Source organism: Arvicanthis niloticus, unplaced genomic scaffold (assembly GCF_011762505.2).
Source record: "Arvicanthis niloticus isolate mArvNil1 unplaced genomic scaffold, mArvNil1.pat.X pat_scaffold_1383_arrow_ctg1, whole genome shotgun sequence".
In the NCBI taxonomy this organism is placed as follows: domain Eukaryota; kingdom Metazoa; phylum Chordata; class Mammalia; order Rodentia; family Muridae; genus Arvicanthis; species Arvicanthis niloticus.
Window position 1 is genome coordinate 4,268 of NW_023045357.1, and position 25,002 is coordinate 29,269.

General features: G+C 37.3%; 1 long non-coding RNA gene across 1 annotated transcript; it reads right to left on the minus strand.

Annotated features, from left to right (window-relative positions):
- Nucleotides 1–14,736: 14,736 nt before the first annotated feature.
- Nucleotides 14,737–24,807, minus strand: LOC117701578 (uncharacterized). The gene is made up of 3 exons (XR_013070238.1): nt 24,676–24,807; nt 20,410–20,480; nt 14,737–14,867 (listed from the first exon to the last, which is right to left on the minus strand). It is a non-coding gene; the product is annotated as an uncharacterized LOC117701578 (long non-coding RNA).
- Nucleotides 24,808–25,002: the final 195 nt, after the last annotated feature.

Sequence of the window (25,002 nt, forward strand, 5' to 3'; positions counted from 1 at the left end):
ATGTTGAATAATAAATAATTTTGTGGATAAAATTATTCACATAAAAATGAAATAAGAACAGAAAAAGGCAAAGGAGTTTGGTTGGCAATCCTCCCAAATTAAGATCGTGTAGATTATATAATTTATACTCTAACTATTATAAAAGTAATAATAATGATTATTCTACAACAGCGTCAAAAGCCACCATGGTAGTAGTCAGAAACCATGTGAGAAAATTAAACTATGGTCTACACTTGATGAACCTTTTTTATTTTGCTCCTAACTGTAACTATTTGGCAGACAGTATTTTGTCAAAAGCCACAGAAGATGCGAAAATCTTATCCAATGCAACCCCTAACACTGCTCTTGCTTTGGATGTCACCAGTTTCTAAATTTCTGGCCATTGTTGAACCTTCCTTTATACCTGTGTTCGTTTTACACAGTTATATGTGTAACCCGGGCATAACTTTATTGTCTTCCTACAATACCTTTACAACTTCTGTTTTTCCTGCCATTTGTCACTGAAGTTATATGAAACTAATACACCTGCTTGAGGTTCATCTTGCATTTTACCTTGAGCGCGATAAGCATGCACTAGCATATTGTCCATAAAATTTGACATAAATGGACATATGGGAAAGATAAACCTTAATGGAAAACAGGTAGTAAGAGGAGCATGACAGTTCTGAGGGTAAAGATAGCCATTCGCTTGTTCATTAGTCCATCCCCTAAATAGGCATCATGTTCCATTTGAAAGTGTATATAAATGTGCACAAAGTCCTGAAATTAGAAAATTAGAAAAATGAGAAAAACTATGTCGATTTTGCACTTATAAATCTGAAAACTTTAGTAATTATCAAGAAAAAAAAGACTAAGGAATAATCATAATATATATAAACTGTAAAAGGGGAAAATAAGAAGGAAGAGAGAGAGATAAGGGAAAGGAAAGGAATCTGTAGAACATAATGTTAGAGACATACTTTCTACAGCAAGGACATATAAAACATGGTTATAAGGAGGGGAAAGAACCCTGTACTCACAGGAAATTCTATAGCTTGTAAATTCCTATATCATAAGGGTGCTCAAGCAGTGTGGCTTACAGACAGGAATCTTAGGACAGCGAGGACCAGGGACAACAGTGTACTGCAGCTTTGAGGTCATAACTGAGACTACAGATCATTGCCAGCTCTGTGGCACAGACCTATGAAGTCAGCTGCTTTGGAAACTGAGGTAGTTCAAAACCACCCTGTACAATATAACAAAAAAATCAGTTTTAAACATTCAGATCCATTTTCACTGCAGATGAGGCCACTTGGTAGAGCATAGATCTAGGATACATGAATTGCTGGGTTCTATTTTTAGCAAAACTTAAATCAGTCATGCAGGCACATGGTGTTGAAGGCACAGCAGAAGGATCCGATGTTAGAAGTTTTTCTTGCCTGTGTTGTGAGTTGTAGTGTAAACTATGTGAGACTCTGTCTCAAAGTAAAATTAAATTAAATAATTATTTTTCAAAAGAAATTCTACTGAGCACACAGGGTTTTTGTTCTGTTTTGTTTTCTCTAGATGCAATACTAAGCCAGTGAATTTCTCTAAGTAACAACAATGTAATTTGTGATGTCTAACACTATTCTTCTTCTTCACCTGCAGGAAAAGGAGGCAAAACAAAGAGGAGTAGTCTCCTGAATATGAGTGACCAGGTAGCAGGATGGCACCAAGGATAAGGGTCCTGATGTTAACACCTGAGGAATTAAGGTCAATTAGTAGACCCTCATGTTGGAAGGAAAGACTGACTATTACAAGTTGTTCTCTGAGATAAAAGCTCTGATACACAAAAGTATAAGTGCACAGAGAGGGAGGAAGGAGAGGAGAGGTGAGAGAGGGAGAGGGAGGGAGGGGGAGGGAGGGAGGGTAAGAGAAGAGAGAGAGAGAGAGAGAGAGAGGAGAGAGAGAGAGAGAATGACTTTAACAACATAAATACAAAGTTAGTAAAGAATAAAGTTCCAAATGCACATTGGAATTAGAATTAATAGTGCCTTCAGGATAGAAGCCACAAGCCAGGTGAAAGAGGGCAATAGTTATGAGCCTTTTCAAATGATTTTTCAATTACACTGAAGCCGTTACAATTTAAGTATAGAAATTTTCTTGTTTCTATTAAAATATATAGATTAAGCACTGTAATGGCCTTCATTACATACTTCTAAAATTATGACTTGAATATATATTGCAAATTTGCCCTGTTTTCCCATGTGTTTCTGTTTGGGGTGGTTCTGAATGTTATTGTGAGAATTAACATCAGTCATAAAGACTGTATTAATCATGTTAGCTATTTTGTTTTTAAAATTTTTAAGCTTTGAGCTCCTCAATCCTTTGTAGTTTCCCTCACTATTCCAAGTTCAATAATTGTACAATAAAACAGTTATTAGAAGTTATTTTGGTGTGTGTGCTTTCTTAATTAAACTAGTCACTTTTTTCCAAAGTATGGTAAAAGTGTGTTAATTTTACTCATAAATTATAAGAAGGCTTTTCAAAATTATTTGTTAAGTCATCACTCTCCCTTTCCCTGTTAGGTGAACCCCTCTCTCTACAGTGCACATAAATTCTATGTACATGATCTATTTATTCTTTTTCCTTCCTTCCTTCCTTCCTCTCTTCCTTCCTTCCTTCCTTCCTTCCTTCATTTTTTCCTTCTTTCCTTCCTTCCTTTCTTCTTTATGACTGTCATTCTGTTACTTTGACACAGTTTGATGACAAAATATTTACCTGTGTTTGTAAGTATCTGAGTGTATACATCTGAATATGTGCATATGAGTGGGTTGTGTGTGAAGCCATGTATGACTGTACATTTGTGTTTGTCATGTATATGTATATGTACCTGCAACTGTGGGGGTATATGTGTGTGCATTTCTGTGTATTTATGTGTGTGTGTGATTATGTGAGTGTATATTCATGTGTGTATGTAGATATGTGTGGATGTATGTGTGCATTTGTGTATGTGTGTATGTGTGTACATGTGTGTTCATTTGTGCGTGTGATTGTGTGTGTATGTATGATTATGAATGTGTATAGTCATGTGTGTATGCCTGTAGATGTGTGTATTTCTGTATGTGTATGTGTGTGTAAGTATGTATATGTGTGTATTCATGTGTGTTTGCATATATGTGTATGTTTTTCTGTGTGTATTCAAGTGTACATGTATGTGTGTATATGTGTGAAATTGTGTGAATCTGTATTGATATGTGTCTATATTTGTGTGTATGTATGTGTGTATTCATGTATGTATATTCATGTGTGTATGTGTATGTTTGTGTGTATGTGTGTTTGTATGTGTGTATGTGTGTATATGTGTGTATTCATATATCTGTGTGTTTATGTATGTATGTATGTGTATTTTTGTGTGTATATTTGTGTGTGTGTATTGTGTTTGTGTGTTGTGAATATGGGTATGGATGTATATTTGTATGTGTGTGTATTCATGAGTGTATATTTGTATGTGTATATATACATATGTCTGTACATGTGTATGTGTGTATGTACTTGTATGTGCATGTATATGTATTCATGTGTGTATGTGTGTATATATATTCTTGTGTGTGTATGTGTGTGCATTCATGTGTGTGTATGTGTGTGTGAATGTGGGTATATTAGTGTGTGTGTGTGTGTGTGTGTGAATTTTGTGTGCACATGTAAAGCCTTTCATTTTACTGCTTTTACCAAAGAATTGTCCATAGATTTCACTACAACACATATTTTAGGCATTCTTACCTTTCCTTCATGAAGAATGCATTTTACATCTTGATTATCAGTTTTATGTATGAGTATCAAATTAGTACATGTATGTATTTCATATTAAAGGCTAATATGCTAAATTCTATTGGTTTCAAGATGTTTTTCCTCAAACCAACTCCCAGGGATCAATATAAAATTATACCTAATAAGGGCTCAATCATATTTTATAAATGTATCCAATGTAGTCATGACAACACAACAACCTCCAGATTGATCTGAGACAGCAACCTTCATGTTATACTTTTCATGCAAAAATTTATGTGGTTTTACCTTCATTTGAGACATATTTTCCATTTTTTATTTGTAAATATAGTTCAAAAACACTTTCTGTTATTTTGACTAAATATTACTTGATCTTTTATCATTAGTTCTATGAGAATTTGGACAAATATGTTTTGATTATAATTATTTCCCTTCTTAACTCCTCTCAGTTCTGCTTCCTCTTCTCTACCCACCCACGCCAACTTTGTGAAATTTCTGCTGGCCATATGATGTCCATAGATAGCTTTCTATTGGCTTGTGGCTGATATTACCAAAGGTTCACACTAAGAGAACTGATATTTCTTCTCCCAGATACTATCAATTGCTCCTCAACAAGGGAAGGGACTATAAGCCTAGCTCCCCTCTCCTTTCTGGGGTTTTGTCTGTTTTGAGCTTGCATAAGTGTCATACAAATGTCACAACTGCTCTGGCTCCAAATGTGCACCTGACCTGCTATTTTCAAAAAACGATTTCTTTATGATCTTTAACCAACTCTGACTCTTAGACTCTTTCATGCATTTTTCATGGCCAATTGTGTTTCTCTGAGTTAATCATCGCCTACAAACAGAAGATTCTCTGATGTGACTTGAGATAGAACATTTATGCAGAACAATAGTAATAGGTTTTCTCCTAGGGCCCATTTATGACATGTCAAATGACATATCTTTGCATTGATAGTAGCATCAGTTCTGGATTTCCCCTTGTGGGATTTAGAGGTTACTCCTATAATATCCATGCTAGCATTGATGACTATTATTCTCCAGTAGCTGTGTACATAGCAAATTCCATCCTAATGAAAGCTATACAGTAGAAATAGAGCTTTCATTACTGTATCAGCTTGATAGCTTTCTATATCTTTTTAAAAGTATGTAATATTTTTAATATCAAGGTTTTACTGTCAAGGTTTGGAGGATAATTGAGAACATTGGCAATAGTCAGCAAATTTTGGTCTATGGAACCTCACTGATGAACACTTGTAAAACAAGTAGTCCAATAAGCAACAACAAGAAGCATTGGGATTCTTAATTGTTAAACTAGTTTGCTAGCAATGGGTCTTGTTGCCCTGTTATAGGCTAACATCACTGATATGCTTATTTTAGGAAGCTTCTACAGTAGTAGGTCTCCATATGACATTTTGGAAGATCTTGGTGTTATTTATCATTCCTTACTTAAATAAAACAATTTAGTAAATGATATTCATTTTATTTTATTAATTTAAATAGAAATATATTATTATTCCCCTTTACTCTCCTCTAACACCCTCCTTAAACTCCTCTTAAATCTCTACCATACTCCTCCACTCTCAAGTCAAAAGCCAGTTTTAATTTTATTGTTATTGTTCTGTACATACAAATATTAACTTATACTTGCATCAGGCAGAAATCTGAATCCTAGGTTAGAACAATAGAAGTAATTCAAGCAGGAATCTAAACCCTAGGCTAGAACAAAGAATCAATTAAGGCAGGAATTTAAATTTTAAGTTAGAACAAAGAACTAGGCTTCAGGCATGAAAATGACTTTGGCTAGGACAGGAAATTGGCACAAATATTTTGGGACATCCTGATAATCCCTTAGAAACATTGATCCTCCCTCCTCCAGTCTGAGGCCTGCGGGTAAGTGCACCCAGGAGCCCCCCCAGACACATTCTGGGGATCCATAGAACCCATAGCCAGCGCTAGCACGCCCCGTCCGCTGCTCCACCCTCCTGCAGTCTGAGGCCTGCGAGTGAGTGCACCTAGGAGCCCCTCAGACACATTCTGGGGGATCCATAGAACCCATAGCCAGCGCTAGCACGCCCCGTCCGCCGCTCGCCCCTACCTGCAGTCTGAGGCCTGCGGGTAAGTGCACCCATGAGCCCCCCAGACACATTCTGGGGGATCCATAGAACCCATAGCCAGCTCTAGCAACGCCCTGTCCACGCGCTCGCCCCTCCTGCAGTCTGAGGCCTGCGGGTAAGTGCACCCAGGAGCCCCCCAGACACATTCTGGGGGATCCATAGAACACATAGCCAGCACTAGCACGCCCCTTCCCCTGCTTGCCCCTCTTGCAGTCTGAGGCCTGCAGATAAGTGCAGCCCAGGAGTCCCCCAGACACATTCTGGGGGATCCATAGAACCCATAGCCAGCACTAGCACGCTCCTTCTGCTGCTTGCCCCCCCTCCGGTCTGAGGCCTGCAGGGTCTGAGTCCCAGACACAGACCTCTACCAGGTCTGCAGTTGTGTGGACCCCAGATTCCACCTGAGACATACTGGAAGGTCCGCTCAAACCCAGAGCCACAGAGGAACAACTGAACTCAGAGTGTCAGACAACATACCCTGAGATATCCAAGAGGAGACACTGCACCCAGAACAGCAGACATCTAGCTAGACTGCTACCTTGGAGGCACCATATCCTGAGGCATCCTAGAGATACCACTGTAATCAGGGCAGCTGGAAAAAAACCACAAAGACATCTGGACTCCTAGAAGACCAAACAAAAAGCGAGACAACTGGAAAGACAGGCTTCAATCAGAGACAGAAGTACAGGTAGCACTAGAATTAACCAGATGGCAAAAGGCAGGCAGCAAGAACGTAAGCAACAGAAACCAAAGTTACATGGCATCATCAGAACCCAGTTCCCCCATCATAGCAAGCCCTGAACACCCCATCACACCAGAAAAGCAGGATTCAGAATTAAAATCACTTCTCATGATGATGATAGAGGACTTTAAGAAAGGACATAAATAACACTCTCAAAGAACAGATAGAAACCCTTAGAGAGGAAACACAAAAATCCCTTAAGGAATTACAAGAAAATGCAACCAAACAGGAGAAGGAATTAAACAAAACCATGCAGGATCTAAAAACGGAAGTAGAAACAATAAAGAAATCACAAAGGGAGAACACCCTGGAGATAGAAAACTTAAAAAAACGATCAGGAGTCATAGATACAAGTATTACCAACAGAATACAAGAGATGGAAGAGAGAATCTCATGTGCAGAAGATACCATGGAAAACATAGACACAACTGTCAAAGAAAATGCAAAATACAAAAAGCTACTAACCCAAAATATACAAGAAATCCAAGACACAATGAGAAGGCCAAACCTAAGGATAATAGGGAATAGATGAGGGGGAAGACTCCCAACTTAAAGGACCAGTAAATATTCTCAACAAAATTATAGAGGAAAACTTCCCTAACCTAAAGAAAGAGATGTCCATAAATATACAAGAAGCCTACAGAACTCCAAATAGTTTAGACCAGAAAAGAAATACTTCCCGCCACATAATAGTCAAAACATCAAATGTACAAAACAAAGAAAAAATACTAAAAGCAGTAAGGGAAAAAGGCAAAGTAACATATAAAGGCAGACCTATAAGAATTACACCAGACTTCTCACCAGAGACCATAAAAGCCAGAAGATCCTGGACTGATATCATACAGACCCTAAAAGAACATAAATGTCAGCCCAGACTACTATACCCAGCAAAACTGTCAATCATTATTGATGGAGAAACCAAAATATTCCATGACAAATCCAAATTTACACAGTATCTCAACACAAACCCAGCACTTCAAAGGATAATTGGTGGAAAACTCCATCACAAGGAGGGAAACTACAACCTGGTAAAAGCAGGAAAGTAATCTTCCAAAAACCGTAAAAGAAGGTAGCTACACAAACATATCCCCACTGCCAATAACAAAAATAACAGGAAACAACACTCATTTTTCCTTAATATCTCTTAATATCAATGGACTCAATTCTCCAGTAAAAAGACATAGACTATCGACTGGATACGTAAACAGGACCCAACATTTTGCTGCATTCAGGAAACGCACCTCTGTGGAAAGGACAGACACTACCTCAGAGTAAAAGGTTGGAAAACAATCTACCAAGCAAATGGTCCCAAGAAACAAGCTGGAGTAGCGATTCTAATATCAAATAAAATCAGTTTTCAACCAGAAGTAATCAAAAAAGATAAAGAAGGACACTTCATATTCATGAAAGGAAAAATGTACCAAGAGGAACTTGCAATTCTCAACATCTATGCCCCAAATGTAAGGGCACCCACATACATAAAAGAAACTTTACTAAAACTTAAAGCATACATTGCACCCTACACAATAATAGTGGGAGATTTCAACACCCCACTCTCAGCTATGGACAGGTCATGGAAACAGAAACTAAATCGAGACACAATGAAACTAACAGAAGTTATGAACCAATTGGACTTAACTGACATCTATAGAACATTTCACCCTAAAACAAAAGAATACACTTTCCTCTCAGCACCTCATGGTACCTTCTCGAAAATAGACCATATAATTGGTCACAAAACAGGCCTCAACAGATACAAAAAGATTTAAATAATCCCCAGCACCTTATCAGACCACCATGGATTAAGACTTGTCTTTGACATGGACAAAAACATCAGAAAACCGACATACACTTGGCAACTGAAAAATGCTCTACTCAATGACAACTTGGTCAAGGAAGAAATTAAGAAAGAAATTAAAGACTTTTTAGATTTAAATGAAAATGAGGACACATCATATCAAAACATGTGGGACTCATTGAAAGCAGTACTAAGAGGAAAAATCATAGCTCTAAGTGCTCACAAAAAGAAAGTGGAAAGAGCATACATCAACAACTTGACAGCAAACCTGAAAGCATTAGAACAAAAAGAAGCTAGTATACCCAAGAGGAGTAGACGGCAGGAAATAGTCAAACTCAGGGCTGAAATCAACCAAGTCGAAACAAAAAGAACTATACAAAATCTCAAAGAACCAGCTCCTGGTTCTTTGAGAAAATCAACAAGATAGACAAACCCTTAGCCAGACTAACCAAAGGGCGCAGAGACAGCATTCAAATTAATAAAATCAGAACTGAAAAGGGAGACATAACAACAGAAACAGAGGAAATTAAAAAAATTATCAGATCCTACTACAAAGGCCTATACTCAACAAAATTGGAAAATCTGGAGGAAATGGACAATTTTCTAGATAGATACCAGGTACCAAAGTTAAACGAGGAGCAGATAAACCACCTAAACAGTCCCATAACGCCTAAAGAAATAGACACAGTCATTAAAAATCTTCCACCAAAAAATGTCCGGGGCCAGATGGTTTCAGTGCAGAATTCTTTCAGACCTCCAAGGAAGACCTAATACCAATCCTCTTCAAGTTATTCCATCGAATAGAAACAGAAGGAACACTACCCAATTCATTCTATGAAGCTACCATTACACTCATACCTAAACCACAGAAAGACCCAACAAAGAAAGAGAACTACAGACCAATCTCTCTTATGAATATTGATGCAAAAATACTCAATAAAATTCTGGCAAACCGAATCCAACAACACATCAAAACAATTATCCATCAAGATCAAGTAGGCTTTATCCCAGGAATGCAGGGATGGTTCAATATTCGGAAATCCATCAATGTAATCCACTACATAAATAAACTCAGAGAGAAAAACCACATGGTCATATCACTAGATGCTGAGAAAGCATTTGACAAAATTCAACATCCCTTCATGTTAAAAGTCTTGGAAAGATCAGGAATACAAGGCCCATATCTAAACATAGTAAAAGCAATATACAGCAAGCCAGTAGCCAACATCAAACTAAATGGAGAGAAACTGGAAGCAATCCCACTAAGATCAGGGACTAGGCAAGGCTGCCCACTCTCACCTTACCTATTCAATATAGTACTGGAAGTCTTAGCTAGAGCAATTAGACAACAAAAGGAAGTCAAAGGGATACAAATAGGAAAGGAAGAAGTCAAAATTTCACTATTTGCGGATGACATGATAGTATACTTAAGTGAACCTAAAACTTCCACCAGAGAACTCCTAAACCTGATAAACAACTTTAGCAATGTGGCTGGATATAAAATCAACTCAAACAAATCAGTAGCCTTCCTCTACTCAAAGGATAAACAGGCAGAGAAAGAAATCAGGGAAATGACACCCTTCACAATAGCCACGAATAAAATAAAATATCTTGGAATGAATCTAACAAAGCAAGTGAAAGATCTGTATGACAAGAACTTCAAGTCTCTCAAGAAAGAAATTGAAGAACATCTCAGAAGATGGAAAGATCTCCCATGCTCCTGGATTGGCAAGATTAATTTAGTAAAAATGGCTATCCTGCCAAAAGCAATCTACAGATTCAATGCAATACCCATCAAATTCCCAATCAATTCTTCATAGAGATAGAAAGAGCAATTTACAAATTCATTTGGAATAACAAAAAACCTAGGATAGCAAGAACTATTCTCAACAATAAAAGAACCTCTGGAGGAATCACCATTCCGGACCTCAAACTGTACTACAGAGCAGTAGTGATAAAAACTGCTTGGTATTGGTACAGAGACAGAAAGGACGATCAATGGAACAGAATTGAAGACCCAGAAATGAACCCGCATACCTATGGTCACTTGATATTTGACAAGGGAGCTAAATTCATCCAGTGGAAAAAGGACAGCATTTTCAACAAGTGGTGCTGGCTCAACTGGAGGTCAACATGTAGAAGAATGCAAATTAATCCATTCTTATCTCCTTGCACAAAGCTCAACTCCAAGTGGATAAAGGACCTTCACATAAAGCCAGGTACACTGAAAATATTAGAAGAGAAGTTGGGGAAGACCCTCGAATACCTAGGCACAGGGGAAAAGTTCCTGAACAGAACACCAATGGCTTATGCTCTAAGATCAAGAATCGACAAATGGGACCTCATCAAATTGCAAAGCTTCTGTAAGGCAAAGGACATTGTCAACAAGACAAAACGGCAACCAACAGATTGGGAAAAGATCATTACCAATCCTACATCTGATAGGGGGCTAATATCTAATATTTACAAAGAACTCAAGAAATTAGACGCCAAACAACAAAATAACCCCATTAAAAAATGGGGTACAGAGCTAAACAAAGAATTCTCAACTGAGGAAACTCAAATGGCCGAGAAGCACCTTAAGAAATGCTCAACATCCTTAGTCATCAGGGAAATGCAAATCAAAACAACACTGAGATACCACCTCACACCAGTCAGAATGGCTAACATCAAAAACTCAGGTGATAGTAGATGCTGGCGAGGATGTGAAGAAAGAGGAACACTCCTGCATTGTTGGTGGGGTTGCAAGCTGGTACAACCACTTTGGAAGTCAGTCTGGCGGTTCCTCAGAAAATTGGACATAGCACTACCTGAGGACCCAGCTATACCACTTCTGGGTATATACCCAGAAAATGCCTCAACAAATAACAAAGACATATGCTCCACTATGTTCATAGCAGCCCTATTTATAATAGCCAGAAGCTGGAAAGAACCCAGATGCCCTTCAACAGAGGAATGGATACAAAAAATGTGGTACATTTACACAATGGAATATTACTCAGCTATTAAAAATAATGAATTCGAGAAATTCTTAGGTAAATGGATGGATCTAGAAAATATCATCCTGAGTGAGGTAACCCAATCACAAAAGAACACACATGGTATTTACTCACTGATAAGCGGAGATTAGCCCAAAAGTTTGAAACAACAAAGATTCAACTACCAGACGACATGAAGCTCATGAAGAAGAAAGAACAAGTGAGGATGCCTAGGTCTTTCTTAGAAGGAGTAACTAAATAACCAAGGGAGCAAAGATGGAGACAAAGTGTGGGTCAGAATCAGAAGGGGGGGTTGTAGGGAGACCATTGTTTCTGGGTATTCATTCCATAGGCAGTCACCAAAAATAGACGCTGATAGGGATGTCAGGATGGGAAAGCTGACAGCAGCCTGATAAGGCTGTCTCCTTAGAGGTCTCTCAGAGTCGGACATACCCAGAGACAGATACCCACAGCTATCCATTAATCTGATCAAAGTTCCCAATGGAGGAGTTAGAGAGTAAATTGAGGGAACCGTGAACCATACGGGCTGGTGGCCCTGTGAGGAGAGCAAGAATACCAACCAGCCAGAGCTCCCCAGGGTCTAAACCACCAGCCCAGGTGCACATAGGGAGAGACACATGACTCCAGCTGTATATATAGGGGAGGATGACCTTGTTGGGCATAGGTGGGAGACAAGATCATTGGTACCCTGAAGGCTGAGCACTGAGGGGGGGGAATCTGAGGGTGGGGAGGGAGGCTGGGGGTAGGTGGGTAACACCTTCATAGAGGCAGGAGGAGGGGGGATGGGATAAGGGGTTCCTGGGTGGGGGTGGAAATATGGTAAGGGGATAAAATTTGAAATGTAAATATTATATCCAATAAAAGAGGGGAAAAATAGAAAAGCGGTTAGAACCAACATTCTTAATAAAATGTCAGCCCTCTTTAAAAAAAAAAACTATCTTGATACTAAAATTTGTTTTGAGAATTGTATATTGCAGAATGATCAGCCTTGGTGTATCTACTCAACAAGCAAGCTGGGCAGACCTGCTCAAACCTCTGAGGTCCGTGAATTCCATCTGGAGGCAGCGAAGACACAGCATCAGAGGATTGTCAACTTGCTCTCCCCCCCCCACTCCTCTTCTAATATCTCAACGCCCATAATCAGCTTGAAGAAGCTAATGATGAGTCAGCGCCCCTATTCCCTGGGCATGGGGACTAAGGTGGTAAATGTTGGGCTGTCTCCCTAGGGAAAAGTAGTGGTTTTGTCGGAATAGAGAGGATTAGCTAGGGTTTATTGCATAGCCATAACCTATTAGTAGAAATCTGTATAATTAATATCAAGATGAAGATATAAATTCTTAAATTGCACCAATTTACTTTGTTTACAAATTTTAAGGTTTTCATTGGCATGAGCTTCTTAGTGATATAAGAGTGAGATGAATATTGTTACTCTCATAGGCATTGTACCAGTATAACACACTTAGGAATACAAAGCTTAGACCCAGTCCTTCTTTAACTTTTTTAACTGATTTGAGATGGTCAGCCTGTGAGTTAAGGGACTATAGCAAATTCATGACTTGGAGTTTATTATAAGGGTGTTCTCTATGTTTTATTTAGAAATAGCTGAGTGGAGTTAACAGGCAACAGTCCAGATTACCTTACATGGATAGCTGGTTTTCAAAACATCAGAAATCCTTAGAATTGACATGACAAACATTTCAGTATTAATGTTCATTTTCATTAGAGACCTGTCTGCTCCGGACAGCTTCCTATGTTAAATTCTAAGAAGAAATTGAGCATCCTTGGAGTTACTCCAGTTGTGGTGAGACAGCCACTAGGCAAGAATTGCCACTTTCCTTCTACAGACAAATTACTGTCCAGAAAAGGACACACTTGCAGAATAGTCGACTGATTATATCTGCCTAGACAGAGTAATCAGCCCTTAATAATTCTGCAGCACTAAGGTCTGTCAGATGATCCTGGGCCAGAAGGCAGAAGAACAGATGCTCCAACGTTTTGAAGTAGAGCGAGTGTCCAGGTGTTCATAGGTCTCTATAAATTGGCTAAGTTTTAGAAGCTATGCTTTGTGCTTCCCACAATTATAGTCAACTCACTCATTCTGGATTTCTGATGGGGTTGAAAACTTATAGCTATTTACTTTGAGAGAAAAGATCTGAGTGTATGGTCATCAGCTGACATTCATCCTAAAGCCAAGGAAAAAGCCAGGTTCAGAACTAAGTGTTTTAGTTAGGATAGATGACAGAGGTGCTGGTTAGTCAACAAAAGGATGGACTGGGTATTAGGACTATCTTGTACCTCACTGGTACAAATAGGCATAATTATGCTCTAATTGTATTTTGAGAGAAAAGTTTCCTTTTAACAGGAAGGGTGATGTGTAGGAGGAGCTAAGGTGGGAGGAGTACTGAGAGGAAGAAAAGGAGTAAGAAGAGGAGAAGAAGAAGGAGAGGAGAAGCTAGGTGATGAAAGAGAGATAGAGGGGGGAGACAGGGAAGCAGATGTTCATGTATCTCCACCAGTCAAAGATAGTTGATATATCTAGGTTGGGTAGTGGGTTACACCTCTGATTGAACAATACCAAACTTATAAAGCCTATGATTAACATTTTTTAAAAAAATGTATAAATGCAAAATGAAAAGGGGGCATGGGATAGGGGTTTTCTAAGGGGGGGGAATGGGGAAACAGGATGGTATCTGAAGTGTAAATGAAAGATCTAATAAAAAAAAAAAAAAAAAACAGTGATCCTGGGAGTGATCATGGGACTCTGTTTATTGTCCTGCTTGTTCTTTGACATGTCATTGTCTTGTTTGTTCTTGACTATTGGCATCTACTGTAATGCTAGTTCCTCAATCTAGAACTGACCTTAATACTTGCATGTAATTTAAATGGCATAAAAGCAAAAAAGGAGGAGGGGGGATGGGATGGGATAGGAGGCTAAAGGGAGGGAGCAGAATGGGGAAAGTAGATAACATCTGAAGTGTAAATAAATAAAATATCAAAAAATTTTCATACACACATACACACATACACACATACATATGTGTGTGTGTGTGCGTGTGTTAGATCTGTTTTGCCTTTTGAGTTTATATAGTTTGATGGCTGAACACTGTATTGTATAACCAAAAAGGGTGCTCATCCCTAGGAGATGCTAATTCTCTTTCCTCTAGGAGTCATCAGGTGTCTATAGTTCTTTGTCTATGGTTTTTTTGGCCATGAAATTTTCCATGTTAGCATGCCCATTGACATTACCATTATTCTGGTCATTCTTATTCTGCCATTAATAGGAGAGACTGTATCAAATCAGACTTTCTTGTATTCTTGTACTTACATTTTTTGCTCACATTTTCTATGATGTCTATGATCCAAAATCAATGATGTAGATGTATTCATTGGAGCTGTGCTGCCCACAATAAATTCTTCTAAGTATCTTATCACGTGTCAATTAAGTAGAACAGTCTTTATGTGCTGAGTAATAAACACAGGTCTAATTTTATTTTTCTGCATATAGATATCAGTTTCCCCAGAATCATTGATTAAATAAGCTGTTCAATTTCTAGTGTATGTTTTTGTATTTTTGTCAAGTACTAGACATTTGTCCTAACAATTATTTATGCTTGAATCTTCTATTTAATCCCTCCTATATAAACACATACATATACTCATATACATTTATCTGTGTGTATATATGTAAGTTTTGTGCCAATACCTTATTGTTTTATTGTCATACCTTTATAGTACATTTTGAAGTCTGGAATAGCATTCCTTCCAGTATTATACTGTTTTTTTTCCACTCAGGACTGTTTTGGCTATCCACAGAAATTTTGGTTCAACATGAGTTTCTATGATATCATTTTTAGTTCTGTGACTAATATTATGGCTATTATATTTGAGCCTGTATGGAATCCTCGAGTCTAATATTGTCTTCATCTCTTTGTTTATACTGAATCATTTGTACTAAGGTAAAATAATGTGTAAGATTTAAAACAGGCATTTTTATTCTCTTGTGTATTTTTATTTGTTTCATATCTTATGCCACTTACTAAAATTTCAAAAATTGTATAGATAACTGCATATTGTTTTTCTATGTGACAATAAATATACCTTTACTTTTCATTTAAAATATCTGCTGATTATCTTCCATAACTATACAAACACTAAAACAATGAAGTATGAAGAAAGAAAACACAGGGAAGATGGACAAAATAAAATTCAGTGATAAGAGCTAAATTGTTCCTAATGAAAAGTACTTTCTAAAACTCAAAAGTAGTTCCATTACTAACTGACCACAACCATTCTCACAGAGTTTATCACTGTATCATAAAAGAAAAATGAACCCTTCCCCTATGCATACAGAAATTTGACTTCTTAAATATAAGTGACCATGTCTCTTGTTTGTTATAGTTTTTTTCCTATTGTTTTAGATCTGATATAGTTCTTATTCCAAAGTATCCATTTCTCACAAACATTGCTACAAAATAAATACAGGATTCTCATTTCTTGTGTGTTTTCTCTGTCTGCTCATCTGAGTGTAGTGTTGAACCACTCAGGGAAACAAACCAAGAAGAATAAAATCCACTCATCATTGTAGCTGAAATTTCCCAAGCAGCTGAATAACATATAATTGTCAGCATAAAATTCCCAGTTTCTAAAATAATTGACTACTTTTATACTTCATGAATACCAATGGAAAAGCGTCTAGGCTGTGAGCTAGATACAAGTGTCAAGTACAAATGAGGACTCAGTGGAGGGTTTATTGTGTGTTAGACATGATGGTGTTTTAAAGAAAAGTGTTGTAAACAATCAGTGGCTTGGTGTTGACTTCCTGGAGTTGTGTATGGAGTTCAATTCTTAAATTTGCCCTCTCTGTTCCCTAGTTTTAGTTGCATTCTCATGTCTTACATGGCCATATTGTTTAATGTACTTGCATAAAACCTAGGAACAAAAATTTAAAGAACTACATTGGTCTTTCTGAAATTGACCTTATTCAGTCATTATGACTACCTTCAGTCCCACTATTTTTTTCTGCAGATAACATTACAATACTTTTCTATTCCTTAAAAAGTTCAACTCAGCATCAGGTACATTTTCGTTATCCATCCATCTGTTGTTATTTTCCAGGATTAATTCAATAACTCAACTCTTGTGAATTGTGTGACAGTAAACTTTGATGTGTTGACTTGTAGCCCTTTGGGTAAATACCCAGGAATGGTATTGCTTGCTCATCTGATAAGTCTATTTTTAGATGAGCTTAGGATTATTTTTTTGTTGTTATCATGATGATGGTGTTCACATTTTAACAAAAGGAAGTCACACAGTACTAACACGATGAGTCATTTTCTACACCTTCACTATGTCTTTCATCTTTTAAGTTTCCAGCCTCTAAGATGTATTTTTGTGAACTATGGTCTCTTAAAATGGAATTCTACAATCCAATTCTCTAACTTCCTTTCACTTAACTTTTTCTGTGTTCCCTGTTCCTAAATAGTCACATTCATTCCTTTAACTTAAAAAGAACTTGATGATAACACTGGATTCTTTTATTGTATGCTTGTTGAATGACAGTAGATTTAAATTTCATGTTAAATGTTTATTACATACATATATAACTTGTCAGGCTTATGGCTAAGATAGTGTTAGATTTTTAATGTTCTCAAGAAATTCATCACATGGTTATTTATTAAAATCAGAATTATGCTCAAGAGTTAGAAAGAGCAGTCATTATATTTTCTCAGAATGGTCCAGAACAAGACTCAACACCAAATAGTAAGAACTGTGGTTTCTTTAAAAGATATATTGTTCATGATCACTCATGTAGTAAGTTTTAATATTCAGCATTCCACTGCTGTAAATATGTGAGTTTGTGTGCCTAGTCATACCACAATTTATTTTTGTTGTTATGTACTGATGGACACTAAGTCTGACTCCATTACTGGCTTTTTATGACAAGTATTAGACTGGACAATGGCATGCATCCTTGCTATCTTTCTTTATAGTCATCTTTATTTTACTCAGAAGTAAGTTATACATAGCTATACTCAGAATTTCTTAGATATAAAATGACCATGTTTTCTACTCTTGGGGAACCCCTTTGTTTCCATAATAGCTTCATGGTGGGGGATTATACCCCCACCTGTTAACAGCGTGTGATGCAGGTATTGACTTTGCTTTAATTTCTAATTAAGAGCTCCATTGCAGTGAACACTACAAGGAGATGAGATATAAACACAAGATAAAAGACAGGTTAAGAAAAACACTAGGAGCCTACAACTTCACCAGGATCAAGGGAGAGAAATCTCAGACTCCTGACTGTAATTGTGTTTAATTTGGCTGATTGCTTCTGGAGATGTGAGGATTGGTAACCCCACTATCCTGCCCTGGTGCACTACTAGATCAATTTTAGAAGTCAGAAAGGAAAGAAGTTGCTTGACCAAGAAAAATTAAACCTATTGTAGGGTCCCTTAGAAAGCCTTTGTTTCTAGAGGCCATTCATCATTAATAAAATTTACTTTATTTTTTTTCCAGGGCAAATATTTTCTTAGCAATACAATTATAAAAGAGATAACAAATTAATGTTTTCAGAAATTAGTACCTCTAGTATCCAAGCATGCTTATCCATTACATTATATTATATATAAAATTAGCTTATTCTCCTTTAAGATTGTTTATGTTTATTAAACTATTACCTCCAGAACTCATCTTTAAACACTTTTCAAAGATAAAAAGATTATCTGGAGCCTAACTTCTCCTGGTACCCTTTACATGTTAAGATTCCCCATTAATCTTATTGTATGCTTCCCCATTATTAATCTTTAGTATGATGAAAAAGGATGACTGTGATAGAGAAACATGGGGGTATGGTTCTATTGGGTTTCTGTTGAGAATTTGGTATCACATGAACAGATACTAAATATACATTGTTTGTTTGAGTCTCATTATTTTTTGTGTCTCGTAGAAAAATTGCATATGCTAATACATTTTTTCTCTCTGTATCAGTCAGGGTTCTCTAGAGAAACATAACCAATAGAATAAATGTATATTAAATAGGAATTTGTGGTGCTAAAGAGATGGCTCAGCAGTTTAGAGTGCTTCATGCTTTCCTAAAGTACTAAGGTTTGATTTCTAGCACCCACATGATGGCTTATAACCATCTCTAACTCCGGTTACAGGGGATCAGGTGTCCTCTTCTGACCTCTACAGCATAACACTTACATACCTGTAAGCAAAACTCACATTGAATAGAAATAAATAATCAAGCAAAAAGATTGCTATAGAAAATATGGTCTGGAAAGTCCAGCAGTGGTTCTGACAATGGATATGGATCCAGCCATTGCACAATCCATGAGACCAGATGTCCCAGTAGTGCCAACTGTGAGCTGAAGGCCGCCAAAATCCATCAAGAAATGCTGGATTTCAGTCTGTGACTTATGTCTGAGAAGCTGGTTCCAATATCGACTATGGAATGCCACAGCAACAGGATAGATGAACTTGCCAGTGAGAATGAAGACAAACTGATGACACAACAAGTTCCTCCCTCCCCTGTCCGTTTATCTATACTGTCACCCTGAAGATGCTGCACACAATTAGGGAGAGTCAAACAATCTGATGGAGAAAGGCTCTTCCAGGAATGCCCAGAGGCCTTGTGTTTATTTGTTGCCAAATCTAATCAAGAAGGAAACTTAGATTAGCCACCACTTTCTCTTTTCTGGCCCCCTTCCACTCCTTTTGTCTCTATTAGCTGCTTTCTTTGTTTTATTCTTGATCCTCTTTGAGCTATGCAATTAGAAATCTATGTTTTGTAACTTTTGTCCTTCCCTCTTCTCCAAATACATTACATTTACAGTATATGAACTGACCAGCCAGTAATCTTCAATATTTTCATTCCAGTCTCTCTTGTTCTTGGTTTGTCATTTTAGCTTCACTCTAAATCCTAATGCCTACACAATTACAGACCTTAATATCTAATATGCCTGTAAATAAATTCACTAAAATTAGGAGCTACCCATCTAGAGCCCTCTACATATCCTTAGACGCCTGTTTTAAGCCAATGTATTTTCTCTTTAGATTAGGAGTGTTCTTTGTGTAAATACTCCTCCTGTCATATGGTGCTCATGTACCACACTCTTAGCCCTGATAAAATTCAAGAACTATTCTACTTATTTGTTTAGGGAATAGGAATTTGAGATCATTATAACCCATACCAGTCATTCTTTAGTTATTCATCTGGGTCCTCAAACACAAAAGACAATTTGTTGCTGTTTCTTGTTCTGTTTCCTCTTTTGTAACATTCCCAGATTTGCACTTCATATTTAATCTTTTGAAATCCATCTAATAAAAAAAAACCTTTTAAAAAGAGACATATGCCTTGTTATGTGATTTTAACATAGATACAAGTGTAGAAGTTAATAAAAAAAGAGAGGAATGCAGAGAAAGAACAATGTGAACTGAAATCTATTTGGGGACTTCTCATAATAAAGTCGACACTATCCTACTTTCTAGGGAGGTATCAGACTATATGTTTTGGACACAACTATAAGAAGAAGTCAAAACTATGCTATTTTCAATTCATAGGAAAATAAACTGAGTCTCTGACAAGTAGAAATTATCATCACAGTACATAGTATTCATGAAAGCTACATGTCATAATTGAAACTGAGATTTCTTTCTTTTCTTTTTGAGTCCAAAAGTATATAACCACCTTCCTTCTTACAACACTTTATATATGTTCCTCTTCTGGAACCTACAAAATAATTTTGATGCTTTCCATCTTTTTTTGTTTAGTTTCATTTTGTGAATCAGTCTTGCTGTATAGATAGGCTGCCTACTCCTTTATGTGTCAGGATTACAGGCATGAGCCATCATGACTGACTTGCATGTCTTCACTATAGCAAGGCCTTAAGCATCCAGAAGTTGGCAACTCCTGGATTTCCATTGGGCGGTGACTGTGCTTAGTGCCTGTAAATCATAAATCTCACACAGACCTTTTTTCATGTTCCATTCACAAACTTACTTATGCACTTTTTGTTGCCAAGAATGTTTTCCCACACTGTTTTCCAGGCTTTCCCATGTTTCATACAGGGTCTGCAGTAACAAAGGGAAAACTTAGATGGAAAAAAAATACAAAGAAATACGACTCAGATATTATCTGCCAGAGATTATGCATTCTTTCATAGGTCAGTGGAATGACTCACTAGTTGTCTATGAGACAGGATTTTCTCACGGGAAAGATGAGAACTTCACCAATATTCATGAATGCATGCATGTGCATGTGTCTTAGCTTATAGAAGGCTATAAGTCCATATTAATAAATAGCTTATTTTTTGTTTTGTTTCTTTGAGTAGACCTGGATATCCTGGTATTTGCTCCCTAGACCAGCTTGTTCTCAAACTCAGAAATCTGCCAGCCTCTGCCTCCTAAGTGCTAGGGTTAAAGGTGTGCGCCACCATTCCCTCAGTAAATAGCTTGATGATGTATTCATTATTACTTTGTTCCCAGTGCCACAAAGAGGTTCAAGCCAAGGAAGTCCTTGCTGTCAAATGAAGCCTCCAAGAGAAGCATTCCTGTGTAAAATCTTCCCATGAAGGCCACAAAATATACCATAGAAAGTACCCTCACACCTCCTAGTGACAATACCCTCTTACACCTACAGTTTGAAATTTCATTTATACTCCATCCTTAATTGGGGTCCTATCCTTATAACCTAAAAAGAAGGTCACTCAACATGTCAAGACATTTTGTCTAATAGAGACCAGGTTACTTAAGACAAATATCTTCACACCATCTATAATGAGCCCAGCCTTCCATAGTTTGTATTTCTTATGAATTCATATAAGACCAAAAACATGAAGGTAATCTCCAGTTTATGTACAAGTTTGTCAACAATTAGAGACCTATATTTGCATATTTATTTCCAATATATTTGTTCAAGAATGGTATGACTTATGTGGCATAGGCTGATACAAAAGGAAGGCTGTGAAGATGCACAGTAGCCAAGATCAAGTCCTGGTCCAGTCATGTCGATCAGTGCTGAGAACCATAATCTACCTCTAACCTTTTATATCTAAAATAGAGATTTCATATCTACAATAGATTCTATGATGATTATATGGACAGGAAGCAGCCTTCAATATATTTATCAAGTATTACTCAACTTATAAGAGCTCAAAACTGTTTTTTTCATTAATTAATTTAAAAGTGAAATACTGCAAAGAAAGTCTTGTTTTAGTTTCATAGTAGAAAGAAATCTGGACTCAGTGCATGTTCAAAAACAGAGAATCAATTCTTGTCAGAGAAGAGGGAGGGTTAGTTCTAAGTGAACACTAGGTCAGCAGGTTTGTAGGTTTTCTGAAAACTTTCTTATCTATTTCCAGGGGTACATATCATCCTTAGATGAGCATGGCTTAGTGCAATTCTTTGGTTAAGATGTACTTATTACATGTTTTCAACATGTCCTCTTACAGAATCAAATAGAATACTCTCTGCTCCCAAATTATCCTCAAGTAGTTAGAAATGCATGAAATGTATTTATAATGATTTCATAAAAGCTTGAGAAACTCTTCACTAATGGGGAAAAATAAAATTGTTAAAACCCAATGTACAATAAATAATCAGAAAAATGTAAACTGACAGCATACAATTCCTTCCTGCTCTACAAAGCTCATCAATGATTTTTTTTAAAGGTAGTACCAGTTCACTCATCAGAAATATCAACCAAACTCTGCCTCTATCCTTAAGTTGTTTTTTCTTTGCAATAATGTTCTTTGGGGGTATGCAGAAGGGTAGATTCTCCTAAGAAAATGTCACTGACTGACATTTAGAAGCAATACTGTTTCTGGTTATGAATCTTCCTCTGCTTTGGCTCCATCTTAACAAGAAAGAAAGAAACAAAGCATAGGGGAAAGGTGACAAATGGTATTCACTTAAAAAAATAAGAAGAGACAGGAAGAGTTGTTCTTGAAATGAAATGGGCTAGTCAGCTACTTTTGCAAAGAAACACCAGGTAGGGGCAATAACAATTCAGAACCAAACCATGTACCTCATATTTTTTCTTTTCTCCAAAGTCTTACCTAGGGAAAATGCTATAATCTTTTCTAACTTTGAAATGTGGAAACTGAGGCACATATTTAGAAGGAAAAATGAGTGTGTGGGAAAAGGAGCAAAGGCAATAATTTAAATTTAACTGCTAACAGTTAGACCAGGTGGTGACTGTCATTAACCCTAGCACTTAGGAATTAGAGCCAGGTGGAGGTAGGTGCATCCCAAGTTTCAGGTTTGTCTCAGCTTCATAGAAAATCTAAAGCCAACTTGATCTATATGAGATTGTGCCTGGAGAAACAGAAAAAATATCAATAAAGTTTAAACAAACCACATTTAGGTCGAGCACGTACCCAGCTCTTACTTTTCCTTTAAATATAAAAGAACCTCGTATAGACAAGAACTTCTACACAACAGTCAGCATGGTGAGAGGAACAAGCATTCCCAGGTTCTCCAGGTGACCTCAGCCTTGGTACTATGAGGTATGTACTGGGTGTGAGTTTCTGCCTTACCCTTTTTCACATTTAGTGGAAAACTCAGTAGTGGAAGAAAGTGAAGTGACATCTGACTTGGCTTGGATGGGATGTTTCTCATTGCCATGATGAACAGTTACCATTGCCCAAGCTTTCAAATTATGAGTCTGTTGGGTTTTGTCAAATTGTTGTCAGAGAAGTAGCAAGGTTAGAGTCCAGTGTCTTGACACAGAAATAATTAAATGAAAAGAGATGGTTGTATATACTCCTTAGAGTGATGTTTGAATCATGTGACAATTGTTGAGGTCATAAGTGTACCTAGCCCGCAGTATTTTCTTGTTTCCCCTTGGTTGTTAAGGCAAGTGAGTGATTGTTACAGGCATCAGTGGATCAAGAAAGCAATAGACCACGCTGTTGAACATCATATTTAATTTTTAAAGATCATCCTGAGAAATGAATGGAAAAATGTTTTTGCATTTGCAATAGAGCAGAAACAAGGCAATTATGGATATCCAGAACTGACGATAATCACCAGTCACAGGCAAAGAATTACAGCAGCAGCCACTGAGACGCAAGTAGATGAAGTTTGGATTAGAGCTCCAATCCATCTTAGATGATTGGAGATTTGCAGACTACTCTCTGGTTACTTCGGTAGAATAACGCAATATGGGACTGAGGAAAGAGGTGTTTCATAAGGTTTCCAAAGACAAATATCAGGAAAGGCAACTTCCAGGAATATTTTCTCATCAACACTGCCATCATTGCCAACAGCAGCAAAAACCTCTACAAGTGTACAGTGTATATTTAAAGAATACTTAAAATAATCATTTGCAAGAGATTGTAATATACTAGGAACTGTTCATATGTATCTGTTTTGTACTTAATAGGAGCAATCATAGATTTAAAATAACAACAGATGATAGACAAATTAAATGCCTCTGAATTGAAAGATTCTCAAGTGCCTGTGATATAAACCTAAAGACATATACAGAAAGCACGATGCCTTAAGGAGCTGATATGTGTTGCATGATTTGTATACCTTGTCTCTTTTTATCCTTAAAACAGCCTATGCATCAGATATCTTTCACAGAGTTGGAGAAATCAGCCAGCCCCTAAACATGTGGCTTTAAATGGCAGAGTTGCATATGATGTCCCTGGATTTCCTGAGTCTGCCAGACACTATGAAGGAAACCAGGCAAGTCCCTTATAATCATAGATGCGAATTCTGAGGTTCAGACTCTCAGTCTTAGGTGAAAATCAATGGTCAAAGTCTTGCCTAATTACCCAGCCTTTTCTTTCAACAATGCCTGAATTTATTCATTGTGGTCATTTGTTGTACATAATCATCAGCAACCTGGCAGGTAAACTGCTAATTATTTTGGTTGTATTATAAACAAATAGAAGTGCCTGTCTGCAAAGTGACAAATGAGACCTGATCAGCAGAGAAACAATTGTTTTCTGGCTTACAAACTCCCAGGAGTGGAAGGAACAGTGGCTTAATGGATGAGCAACTGCAAAATGAAGAAATTACATTTGTGCAGTTTCTTTAGAAATAGAAAGCAATTCATTGGCCCTAATTTCTTAGCAATGTATGAGTTAGACTTTGCTATGAGGAAAACACACACACACAGAGACACAACACACACACACAGACACACACACACACACAAATGCTCACTCCTTTTCATAATTGCTCCATATATTAGAGTGGCCCCGAAAAAGACCAGCATAAGGTACCCTCCAGGAAAGCATGAATTCAAGAGACTCACCCTCAATCCTGTAGCCTGAGAACAAGAGTTCCAAGACCAACTCAAACATTTCTCACAAGCCTCCTCAAGCTTTCAGATTATGTGTAAAGTTCATAAAGCCAGAGGTGGGTGTCAAGCAGATCTGAATATGAATCCAGGATTCTTCTCTTAAGGAACATTTCATTTTGCAACAAATGATTTGCCACTTATCAGCTAAAGCATCTCTTTTTTATAAAAGAGGTCTAAACTTCGTACTTTTGTTCAAGATCCTTGTAGGAACTCCTTAAAATAGCAAAGAGCCAAATGGCAAAACCAAACTGCTGACTATGTGGCATGTGCGTATGTCTT